Source organism: Scaptodrosophila lebanonensis, unplaced genomic scaffold, assembly GCF_003285725.1.
Source record: "Scaptodrosophila lebanonensis strain 11010-0011.00,11010-0021.00 unplaced genomic scaffold, SlebRS2 tig00001410-arrow-pilon, whole genome shotgun sequence".
NCBI lineage: Eukaryota > Metazoa > Arthropoda > Insecta > Diptera > Drosophilidae > Scaptodrosophila > Scaptodrosophila lebanonensis.
Genome location: NW_022060738.1, coordinates 867,165 through 878,603, shown reverse-complemented (window position 1 = coordinate 878,603; position 11,439 = coordinate 867,165).

Below are 11,439 nucleotides of genomic sequence, written 5' to 3'. Positions count from 1 at the left end.
GTAGTGACGGATTTGGAGGAATTTTACTACAGAAACAAAACGACGGGAAATTTCATCCGATTGCATATTTTTCGCGGAGACAACTAAACAAGAATCGTGAATGGAAAGTTTCAAATTAGAAACATTAGCTGTATACTATTCATTGAAAAAATTTCGTATTTATATAGAGGATATACCGTATACTATTGTTTCAGACTGCAATGCACTAGTATTATGTCTTGAGCGAAGAGGAATGAATTCAGCTATAGCAAGATGGGCTATGGAGATTGCTATCTATAATTGTACTAGGAAACATCGTAGTGGAAAATATATGCAACATGTGGATGCTTTAAGTAGATACTCTTCAGCTATTCAACAAGAATTTAAGTACGAACCAACAGTGACCATTGAGGAAGACGTGAACAAAGATAAAATAATTGCAGTTATTGACAGTGACGATATTAATTTTCAAATTCAACTCACACAAAATCGAGATAGAAATATTACAGAGCTTAGAAATAAATGGGAGCATGGTATTGTTAAGAATTTTGTTTTAAGTGACGGCATTGTATATAGACAAGGTAAAGATGATATTGACTTGTTATATGTACCAGAAGAAATGGAAACACATTTAATAAGAAGGATTCATGAGAAATTGTGCCACCTAGGGACCGAGAAATGCTTAAAAGAAATAGCAAAACACTATTGGTTTCCGAATATGAAAACCAAATTTGATTCGTTTATTCAAAACTGTTTAAAATGTATTATGTTTACTGTGCCTGCACATGCAAATAATAGAACCCTTCATAATATCCCCAACCAATCGATCCCATTTGATACCATACATATTGATCACTTTGGCCCTCTTTCTTCTATTATTTCAACAAAAAGAAACATATATTACTTGTAGTTGTTATTGATGGATTTACGAAATTCGTAAAATTATTTCCTGTGAACAGCACTAGTACAAAAGAAGTAAATATACTTATGTCTTTCAAAATTTTTCGAATACTATAGCAGACCACGTGAAATTGTTAGTGACAGAGGTTCATGTTTTACGTCTTTGGACTTTGATAAATTCCTTTTAGAAAATAACATTGAACATATAAAAGTAGCAACAGCATCACCGCAAGCAAATAGTCAAGTCGAAAGGGTCAACAATAAAAGCAATGTTAGCTAAAATTAGTGAGCCAGTGCAACATTCAGATTGGAATAAACTCCTTGTTAAAGTCGAATATGCTATAAAAAATTCAAAGCATTCCGGTACAGGTGAGCTTCCGTCAAAATTATTGTTTGGGGTTCAGCAAAGAGGTTGCGATATTGACGCATTGACGGAATATTTGGAAGACCAAATTGATTCGCCAACAAATCGTCATTTAGATTCCATACGCAAAGAAGCCTTTGAGAAGAGTGAAAACCACCAAAAGAAAAGTGCTCTGTATTTTGAAGAAAAAAAAAACACAAAGAACACGCAAAATTTTCCGAAGGTGATTTTGTTGTAATGAGAAATATTGACACAACAATTGGTACCAATAAAAAGTTTGTTCCTAAATATAGAGGCCCATACATACTAAAAGAAAAGTTTTACCAAACGACAGATATGTCCTCACGGATATATATATTTTTTTTATAATTCCTTTTTAGTCCACTTACAAGCGCTTTTCCATTGAACTCTATTTCTGGCCGTCTGTCTAGCTGTGTCCCATGTGATGTTGTTATGGGATTAATTCCTGAAGGGTGGTCCGTCGCCAGGTCCATTTCTCCTTCAACTTGTGCTAGCCTGGATGGTTCCTTTAGAGTTCTCACGTTCCATTGTCAGATTCTTGTCCGTTTTTGCCTATGGTCGTCATCGAAGTGCAGCCGCTTGGATTTTATTTCGCTTGTATCAGTTTCGGTAATCAGTGAATTGTCAATCGAACTGGTGATTGGCCAGATGTGACGTATCCTAGTGGTGGGGCTGCCACCTGTCGCCGCCGGGGAGAGGCATCTTGGGGGGGCTACTGTTGGTGCTGTCCAGATAGCGTGGATGGATGTGTTTGGTGGTTATTAAAATGACCACGACGGTGAAGGCATGTATTTCGGGGAGTTTATCGAGAGAAGAAAGTTAGTTCGGGAGTTATGCTTTCGCCATGAGTGGGGCTTGAACCCACGACCGCTATCCACTTTTTTTTTAAATTTATTGGTCGCCTTCAAAATAGTCTCCTTCCTCCTGAATACAACGTTTTGCACGTTCAAGAAGGTTATCGAACGACTTTTATAGGTCATTTGTCGGTATAGCGTTGAGGATGGCGGTCGCCGCCTGTTGGATGGCATCAACGTCAGCATAGCGGTTTACTTTCATGGCCAAATGTAGTTTTCCGAAAAGGTAAAAGTCGCACGGTGCCAAATCAGGTGAATACGGCGAGTGGTTAATGGTTAAAATGTGATTTTTGGTCAAATAATCGGTCACAATCAGTTGATTTTTGAGCAATTTTTGGTCGTCAGTCAATTTGTGCGGAACAAACCGTGCACACACTTTTCGTAAGCCCAAATGTTCGGTCAAAATGCAATAAATCGATGTTTTGGAGATGTTCAATTCCATTTCCATCAATTTCAATGATGATTTCGGTTGATTTTTGATGAATTCACGCACAGTTTTGATGTATTTTTCGGTGATCACGGATATTAATTGGCCCACATGTTGATCGTCATTTATGTCCTCACGACCACTTTGAAAACGTTGAAACCACTCGTGCACTCTGCTACGGGATAGGCAATCATCGCCATAAACTTGTTTCATCAATTTCGGTAAAAGTTTTACCAATTTTAAAACAAAATTTAATGTTGGCTCTTTTTTTCGAAGCTCATTTTCGCACCGATAACACAAACATACTGACACTTAAAACGCAATAACTTCACTTCCAGGTGGCGCTAGCTTCAAAAAGTCCTGTTTACTTTGGAACGCACTTGTATTAATGTTATTTCTCTTCTTTTTTTCTGCAGACAAGCCTCTCTCTGGAATTTCAAAATTCCCCAGACGCTGTCCCATCATAGTAAGGCCGCCATCACAATTTCAGTGGAGTTGAAGCCGTGAAACGTGAAAGTGCAGTTTCTATTTGTAATCCTAAAATGGTTTCAAATTTAACCAAATTTCAAAATTTACTTCGTTAACCTACGTGGTGTAAATATTGTTGTTTAAGTGCCAACGTAGCGAATTTAAATTGGAACGAGGAAAATTTAATATTTTTCTTTACCTGCGCCAAGGACAAGGGGTAAGATTTTAATGCAGCGGTTACAGTGTAGGCAGTCCATATAAGTACAAAATTGGTTACAGGACTTGGCGCGTAATACCAAACAAATTTTATTGGGGGGCGGCAGCAGTTAATATTGCAAAAAAAAAAACAAATTCCGAAGAAGCGACTCGCAGTGGTTCAATTCCCTGAATTTGAATTTGCCCGCGCATGAGCAGCGGACTTTGAACCTCATTTGAGTAAACGGTGGGAGGAACAAAAGAGCGCAACCACTTAGCGGCACCGGCGTACGGAAAGAATAGCGACATTGCCGAATTAGTGCAAGTGCAGCGTTACCGCCGGCAAACCGCCGCATATTTGTCGGTCCGCGACTAAGCGGAAATAGTGTTTAAGTTATAGTGTTAGTTTTTTTTGTTCAACGAAAGAATAATGCACTACGTGTATTTATATATATAAGTAATCTAATGATTCTTTTTTTATTATTAATGTTATTTTTTTTCTTTTTTTTTCTCCGTCACATAATTCTGCTATGCGAAGGCAGAGGTAAATTGTGCTTAGTTTTTTTTGTGTTAAATTATTTTTGTTGTTGTGAGTGAATTTTCAGTTAGGCATAACTTAATGCCACATATTTAGCCCACCGCCCAAATGGAAGCGCTTTCATCACCGGCTAGGAGTGGGGTAAGTTTGTAACTTGTAATTTTTATCCAAACGCATTTATTAATGTGCAAGCTTCTGCGCTAAGCAACGTCAAGCCAGAAATAAATATTTAAAACGGCATTAATTTACTCCCTGCTTGTGTGCCTTCGCATCGGAAGAGCTAAATAGAGAGCGAATAGTTTTTGAAAGAGTACTGCTCTCACGCGGATAATGTCCAGTTATTCTGATCGATTGCGTTAATTCTTGCAATTATAAAACTTCTCTTAAGTTTTTTTTTCATATTTTCTTTCATACTTCTTTTTGCATAAGCAATAATAAAATACAGCTAGAGCATAAGACACAGCTGTTCTAAAATCTATTTATTTGTACTTATGCCATATGATTTGTTTGTCTGATTATTAGCTATTAAGTAACGATGGAATAAATATAAGTAAACATTGAACTCATGCTGGCCAACGCTTCTGTGTAGGGTTTAAAAAAAAGGGGTCATCCGTATATTAATAACATGTTTTCAGCTTGGCAATGATGACCATGGTTGGGTGGGCGAATTTTATCCACAAGCACAGCAGTGGTTATAGCATATCGCACATAAACGCCGTCTTCAACCTATTCTATCCCATATATACTTTATTATTCGGTCTGTCCCTAATTTTCTATAAGCTAGCAACTAGCACGCTCCCTTTATTTTTTTAATATTGTAATGTAATAGTTAGAGTAGCACCCGACATATTTATTTCTGAGCTGGATGGATTCCCACCCCAAAGCCGACGAGCTAGAGCCGGAAAACTGAGCGTGCGCCAGTCTCAGACAGTTAAACAGTCCTTGGTAGCCGCTGAGCAAGCGATTAGACGTTACACGCTACATTTATAATTATATTAGAAATATTAAATGGCGCCCAACAAGTGTGGCCTCATTGTTTTAAAACATTTTGTTTATTACAATGTGTTCACTTTTTAAATTTAATTCTTTACTCACTTTTCTTTCAATCGTACTTTCTTATAAAATCATTTGTCTTATTTATTAACTGTTTGGATGACAGGGTAGTAGAATATATAGTATTCTTTATTTGGCCACATTTAAAAAAGTAAAACAAATGATTACCTTTTATTGCATACGAGGTATATGGGTAATTAAGCGCTTGGAATATAGGTAGAAGTAAACACTTAGTTTGTCACCTATCCACGATTATTCCCAATTACTAAGGAAGCAATACATTTCTTCTCTAAATATGTTATAGACGCATAGGACTTTTGGTTAAATGACTTTCGAGACATTACCTTACCACGGATATAAAATACAAAGGGTAGGAATTTCTGATTTTTTTTTCTTCGCCTCAAAGTCTATTGAGTCAGTGATTGAGCGCTTTGGACATCATAAAGAACATTTCGAAAATTCTTTTGACCACGACGAATAACTGATTTTATAGACTCTCTTGAATTAAAATCTATCAAGCGAAATGATTGCATTGGACAAAGCTAAAATAAATTGTTTTATAAAATGTTTGCTTGCCACAATCATTAGTTTTAATTCTGACCTTTCAACTGTATTTTTCAAATCGAGGTTTCATGTGCAGTGTTTAAGACTTTACATAGAGGCCAGGTTAGCATGAGTTCAAATTATTTAATGAATATTGTATCGCATAATTTTATTATATTTATGTTTAACAGCAATTTTATTTATTTTTCCTTTTATTTGTGTTTGGTTTTGATTATATACATACATAACATTCACTTTGCGTGACAAACTGTGAGCTGTTGAGCTTTATCAGCATAAATTAGTCTAACCAGTGCCGTTAACAATAGTATCACACAGCTGATCGTGCGCACTCTTTTTGTTCTCTCTTTGCACACTTATTGTTACAAATAGCAAGGTCGTTTGCTTAATTTTTGGCGAGGTAAATTGTTAGCAGCTGTTGGCATTTTAGTAGGTGTCATTTAGGATGGCAGTAAATCGTTCGTTTGATAATTCTGATGCGGTTTCAGAGCGCAATAAAACTGTGTGCGGACTCTGTGATGGGGAAGTGCAAAATCCAGCAGAATTTTATAAGACAAAATGCAACCATCATTTTCATAAGGCCTGCATTTCCAATCATTTTAAAACTGTTAATACGTGTCCTAATTGCAATTTTGTCTGCTTGACCACAACCGCATCCCAAGTTCAAGGCGGTGCCTATAACACACGTTCACAAAGTCGTTCGCAAGCTCAATCAAGGGCTGGCAGTGAGCAAAATTCAGGCCGAGTTGGGGAAGAGATAGCCTCAACATCAAATTCTGCGATCATGGCAAATCAGGAGGCCTTTATGCAAATGCAAAATGAGTTGTTAACAGCTTTAACGGAGCAAATGTCTCGTTTGATCGAGGCAAACGTATCCGCTTGTGTACAGCGTCTTGGCTTAGAGACACAAAACGTCCAAAATCGTTCTGAACGTCCCACTGTGGATCAGTTGTTGTCAGTCAATGAGCAGCCGCAGCTGCAAAGGGCACATTCAAGAATAGACACATCTCGTACAGGCAGCGCAACTTCTGATTTGATGCACAGAAATGACAAAGTGGGTCATATTATGAGTGCGTGGAAAATAAAATTCACAGGATCAGGATTGTCTGTAGACAACTTTATTTACCGAGTAGAAGCACTGACGCACGAGACTTTAGAAAGCAATTTTATGGTCATGTGTAGAAATGCTAGTGCTTTGTTTGAAGGTAAAGCAAACGAATTTTACTGGCGACACCACAAAAGTGTAGGAGAAATCCGCTGGGATTTTCTGTGTACTGCCTTAAGAAAACAATTTCGAGACGGCAGAGATGACGGGGACATTGAAGATTTGATAAGACAATGAAAACAAGAGTCAAATGAAAGTTTCGATCAATATTATGACGCTATTATTGCTTTAACGGACAAAATGGAATATCCATTAGGTAACAGCAAGTTGGTAAGAATATTAAGGAACAACTTGCGGCCTGAAATTCGACACGAGCTTTTAAATGTTGAAATAAGTTCTGTTTCTGAGCTACGAGAAGCGTGCAGGAGGCGAGAAACATTTTTAAAGGACATTAGGCAAACACAAAACTATATTAAAAAGAATCCATTTAAAAGAGATCTGGCCGAGTTACAACAGGATCTAATTATGTCTGAAGGTGAAGGCTCTGGTGATGAAATAGACGGCAATGTAGAGGCAATCGCACTAATATGCTGGAATTGCAAGAGAGAAGGACACAGATACCAAGACAGAAAGGCGTGTGTTTTGTTATGGGTGCGGTGCTGCAAACACTTACAAACCGAGCTGCCCTAAATGCGCAAAAAACTCAATAGTGAGCGCACAGAGGCTTCAGAAAAAGGGGAGAGTCTCTCGTGTGCTCAGAACTCAATCAACAAACACAGAGTAAATAGCACTAGCGTTAATGTAGATTTAGTTAGGGACGAAGTTAAATCATCTCTGAACCCAGAAATTTTAGTTGCTACAGCATCCAATCTTTTACACAAAAAGTTACAACATTTACAAAACCTGCAAAATAATAAAATACAATTTGTTCAAACTTTTAAGAAATTTAAGTCACGCAGTAGCAAACGCATCAAGACATTTTGGGAAAAAAGGAAAGGTCTTGGACGTGATTTAAAGCATATTTGTACAATTGTCAGCAAAGACAGCGACCCCAGACCATTCATTACAGTGGAATTGTTTAACACCACTGTCCGTGGACTGTTAGACTCAGGTGCAGCAATTAGTTGTATTGGCGGCAATTTTGCCGAAAAGGTTCTTAATAATGAGGCAACAGTAAAACCAGTGCACTCAGTTGCTAGTACGGCGGATGGAGGCAAACAAATAATTAAAGGGAAAATGAATACTGATGTAGTTTTCAATGGCGAGCGGAAGTCAATAACTATTTATATAATTCCGTCCTTGCGACTAGATGTATATCTCAACTGAATATTTCAGAGTTGAATCTTAGCACTGTAAAACACGAGTTAAACGAAATAGAACGCTTAAAACTAGCCAATGTAGTTAATTTATTTCCATCTTTTGCTCAGCAGGGACTAGGAAAAACAAACCTATTGGCCCATGTTATTGATGTGGGAGACGCAAAACCTATTAAACAGCGGCACTTTTCAGTTTCACCAGCGGTCGAGAAACTAATATATGGGGAAGTAGACTGAATATTGGAATTAGGAGTGACTGAAGAGTCGAAAATCCCTCTGGATATAGCTTTAAGAGATAAAACGGCGTTTACTGTGCCAGGTAGACCACTGTACCATTTTTAAGTAATGCCTTTTGGCCTATGCAACGCACCCCAAACTATGTCTCGTCTAATGGACAACGTCATACCGCCTTACCTTCGTAATGAAGTATTCATATATTTAGATGATTTGCTGGTGGTGTCCGACAGTTTTGGCAGGCATTTGGAGGTATTAAGGGAACTGTCATTACATATAAAAAGAGCTGGCTTAACAATAAATATTGGCAAGAGCAACTTCTGCACGAAGCGTGTTAATTATTTAGGACATATAGTGGGCGATGGAGGAATTAGAACAGATCCCGCTAAAATATCTGCAATCACCGACTTCCCAGTACCGAAAACGCTGAGAACACTCAGAAGATTTATAGGTTTGACTGGATGGTATCGGAAGTTTATACCTAACTATGCTTCTATCACTCCAAAACGAAAATTCATCTTTTCTGAAGACGCTAAAAAGGCTTTCGAGCTGCTCAAATGCAAACTGAGTGAAGCCCCAGTACTGAGAAGTGCTGATTTTTCTAAGCCCTTCTTTATTCACTGCGATGCCAGTAAGTCAGGTGTGGGTGGCGTTTTAGTACAAATGTCAGAGGAAGGAGATGAATGTCCGATTGCGTATATGTCCAAAAAGCTTAACAAGGCGCAGAGGAATTATTCGGTAACGGAGCAAGAATGCTTAGCAGCCATGGTGGCAATTAAAAGTTTTCGACCATATGTTGAGGGCCATGAGTTCACGGTCATAACGGACCACGCTTCATTAAAATGGCTAATGTCTCAAACGGATCTGAGCACTAGGCTGGCAAGGTGGGCTTTGAGATTGCAGGGCTATACATTTAAAATACAGCACCGGAAAGGAAAGTTGAATGTTGTACCAGATAGCAGCAATAGATCTGAAAAATGGACTCATTATCGACCTAAAATCTGACTATTTTAAATCGGAAAAATATATTGAACTAGGCGAACGCATAAAAGGGATGCAGGACAAATTACCGGATTTAAAAGTTGAAGATGGTTTAATTTATCGTCGTGCTGAACATCTAACTGGAGACCAAATGCATGATGAGTATGCCTGGAAGCTCTGGGGGCCGTCGGAACTAATTAAGGAAGTTATGTTTAATGCTCACAACAGTCCTTTGGCTGCGCATGGTGGCATACATAAAACGTTAGAGCGTGTGAGGCGGTACTACTTTTGGCCAGGCTTGGTAAATGACGTTAGAACATACATAAATGCTTGTGAGGTTTGTAAGTCTTCAAAGGCGCCCAACCAAATACTAAGGCCACCCATGGGAAATTCGCCAGAATCGCACAGATTTTTCCAAAGGCTTTATATAGACTTCCTGTGGCCATACCCCCGATCCCGTAGTGGTCATATAGGCATATTTATTGTTTTAGACCACTTTTCAAAGTACGTCTTTCTAAAACCAGTCAAACAAATTTCTGCGGATGTGGTAATTAAATACCTAGAAGACGATTTGTTTCTCACGTACGGAGTACCTGAAACGATTGTTTCAGATAATGGGTCTCAGTTTAGAGCAGTTTCTTTTCAAAACTTGTTGCAGCGGTTCCAAATAACGCACATGTTGACAGCAGTACACGCTCCCCAAGCTAATGCAGCCGCGCGAGTGAATCGTTCTGTAATAGCAGCATTTAGATCTTATGTGAGGCCTGATCAGAAGGACTGGGATGAGTATCTAAGCCAAATTTGTTGTGCCTTACGGTCGGCTGTACACTCTGGTATCGGAGTAACACCATATTATATGGTTTTTGGGCAGCACATGGTCAATTGTGGGTTAACGTATTCATTATTACGCAAATTGGGGCTGCTCGAAGACCGCTCGCTGATGCTCGATCGCAATGACTCACGTGAACTTGTGTGGGAAAAAGCGAATATAAACAGGCAGAATAAGCATGATAGGAATAAAAGACAATACGATTTGAGGGCCACAAAAGTACTATATCAAGTGGGTCAAGAAATCTTTCGACGGAACTTTAAGGCCAGTAACTTCGAAAACCGGCTTTAATGCTAAATTTGGGCCACGTTTTGTAAAAGCCCGGGTGCGTAAAAAGCTGGGAAATTCAATTTATGAGCTTGAGGATATGCAAGGTCGCAGTATAGGCAAATACCATGCCAAAGATATTCGGCAGTAGCAAATCGTGCAGCTACAAGCGGTATCAGCCTTTGGGTCGAACCATCCCCTAGTCTGATCTTGGCAGGGGGGATTTGTAGTGGCGCTTGTAGCTATATTTCTCATTAAGGCGTAGTTTGAGAAGCGCTGGGCTTAATACCGCCACCTAGCTGACGATAGCGTAATTTGCTGTGGGTTGCAATGGGAGTTGGATGTGTTGCAAAGGGAGAAAGCCTCTCTCTGGAATTTCTAAATTCCCCAGACGCTGTCCCATCATAGTAAGGCCGCCATCACAATTTCAGTGGAGTTGAAGCCGTGAAACGTGAAAGTGCAGTTTCTATTTGTAATCCTAAAATGGTTTCAAATTTAACCAAATTTCAAAATTTACTTCGTTAACCTACGTGGTGTAAATATTGTTGTTTAAGTGCCAACGTAGCGAATTTAAATTGGAACGAGGAAAATTTAATATTTTTCTTTACCTGCGCCAAGGACAAGGGGTAAGATTTTAATGCAGCGGTTACAGTGTAGGCAGTCCATATAAGTACAAAATTGGTTACAGGACTTGGTGCGTAATACCAAACAAATTTTATTGGGGGGCGGCAGCAGTTAATATTGCAAAAAAAAAACAAATTCCGAAGAAGCGACTCGCAGTGGCTCAATTCCCTGAATTTGAATTTGCCCGCGCATGAGCAGCGGACTTTGAACCTCATTTGAGTAAACGGTGGGAGGAACAAAAGAGCGCAACCACTTAGCGGCACCGGCGTACGGAAAGAATAGCGACATTGCCGAATTAGTGCAAGTGCAGCGTTACCGCCGGCAAACCGCCGCATATTTGTCGGTCCGCGACTAAGCGGAAATAGTGTTTAAGTTATAGTGTTAGTTTTTTTTGTTCAACGAAAGAATAATGCACTACGTGTATTTATATATATAAGTAATCTAATGATTCTTTTTTTATTATTAATGTTATTTTTTTTCTTTTTTTTTCTCCGTCACATAATTCTGCTATGCGAAGGCAGAGGTAAATTGTGCTTAGTTTTTTTTGTGTTAAATTATTTTTGTTGTTGTGAGTGAATTTTCAGTTAGGCATAACTTAATGCCACATATTTAGCCCACCGCCCAAATGGAAGCGCTTTCATCACCGGCTAGGAGTGGGGTAAGTTTGTAACTTGTAATTTTTATCCAAACGCATTTATTAATGTGCAAGCTTCTGCGCTAAGC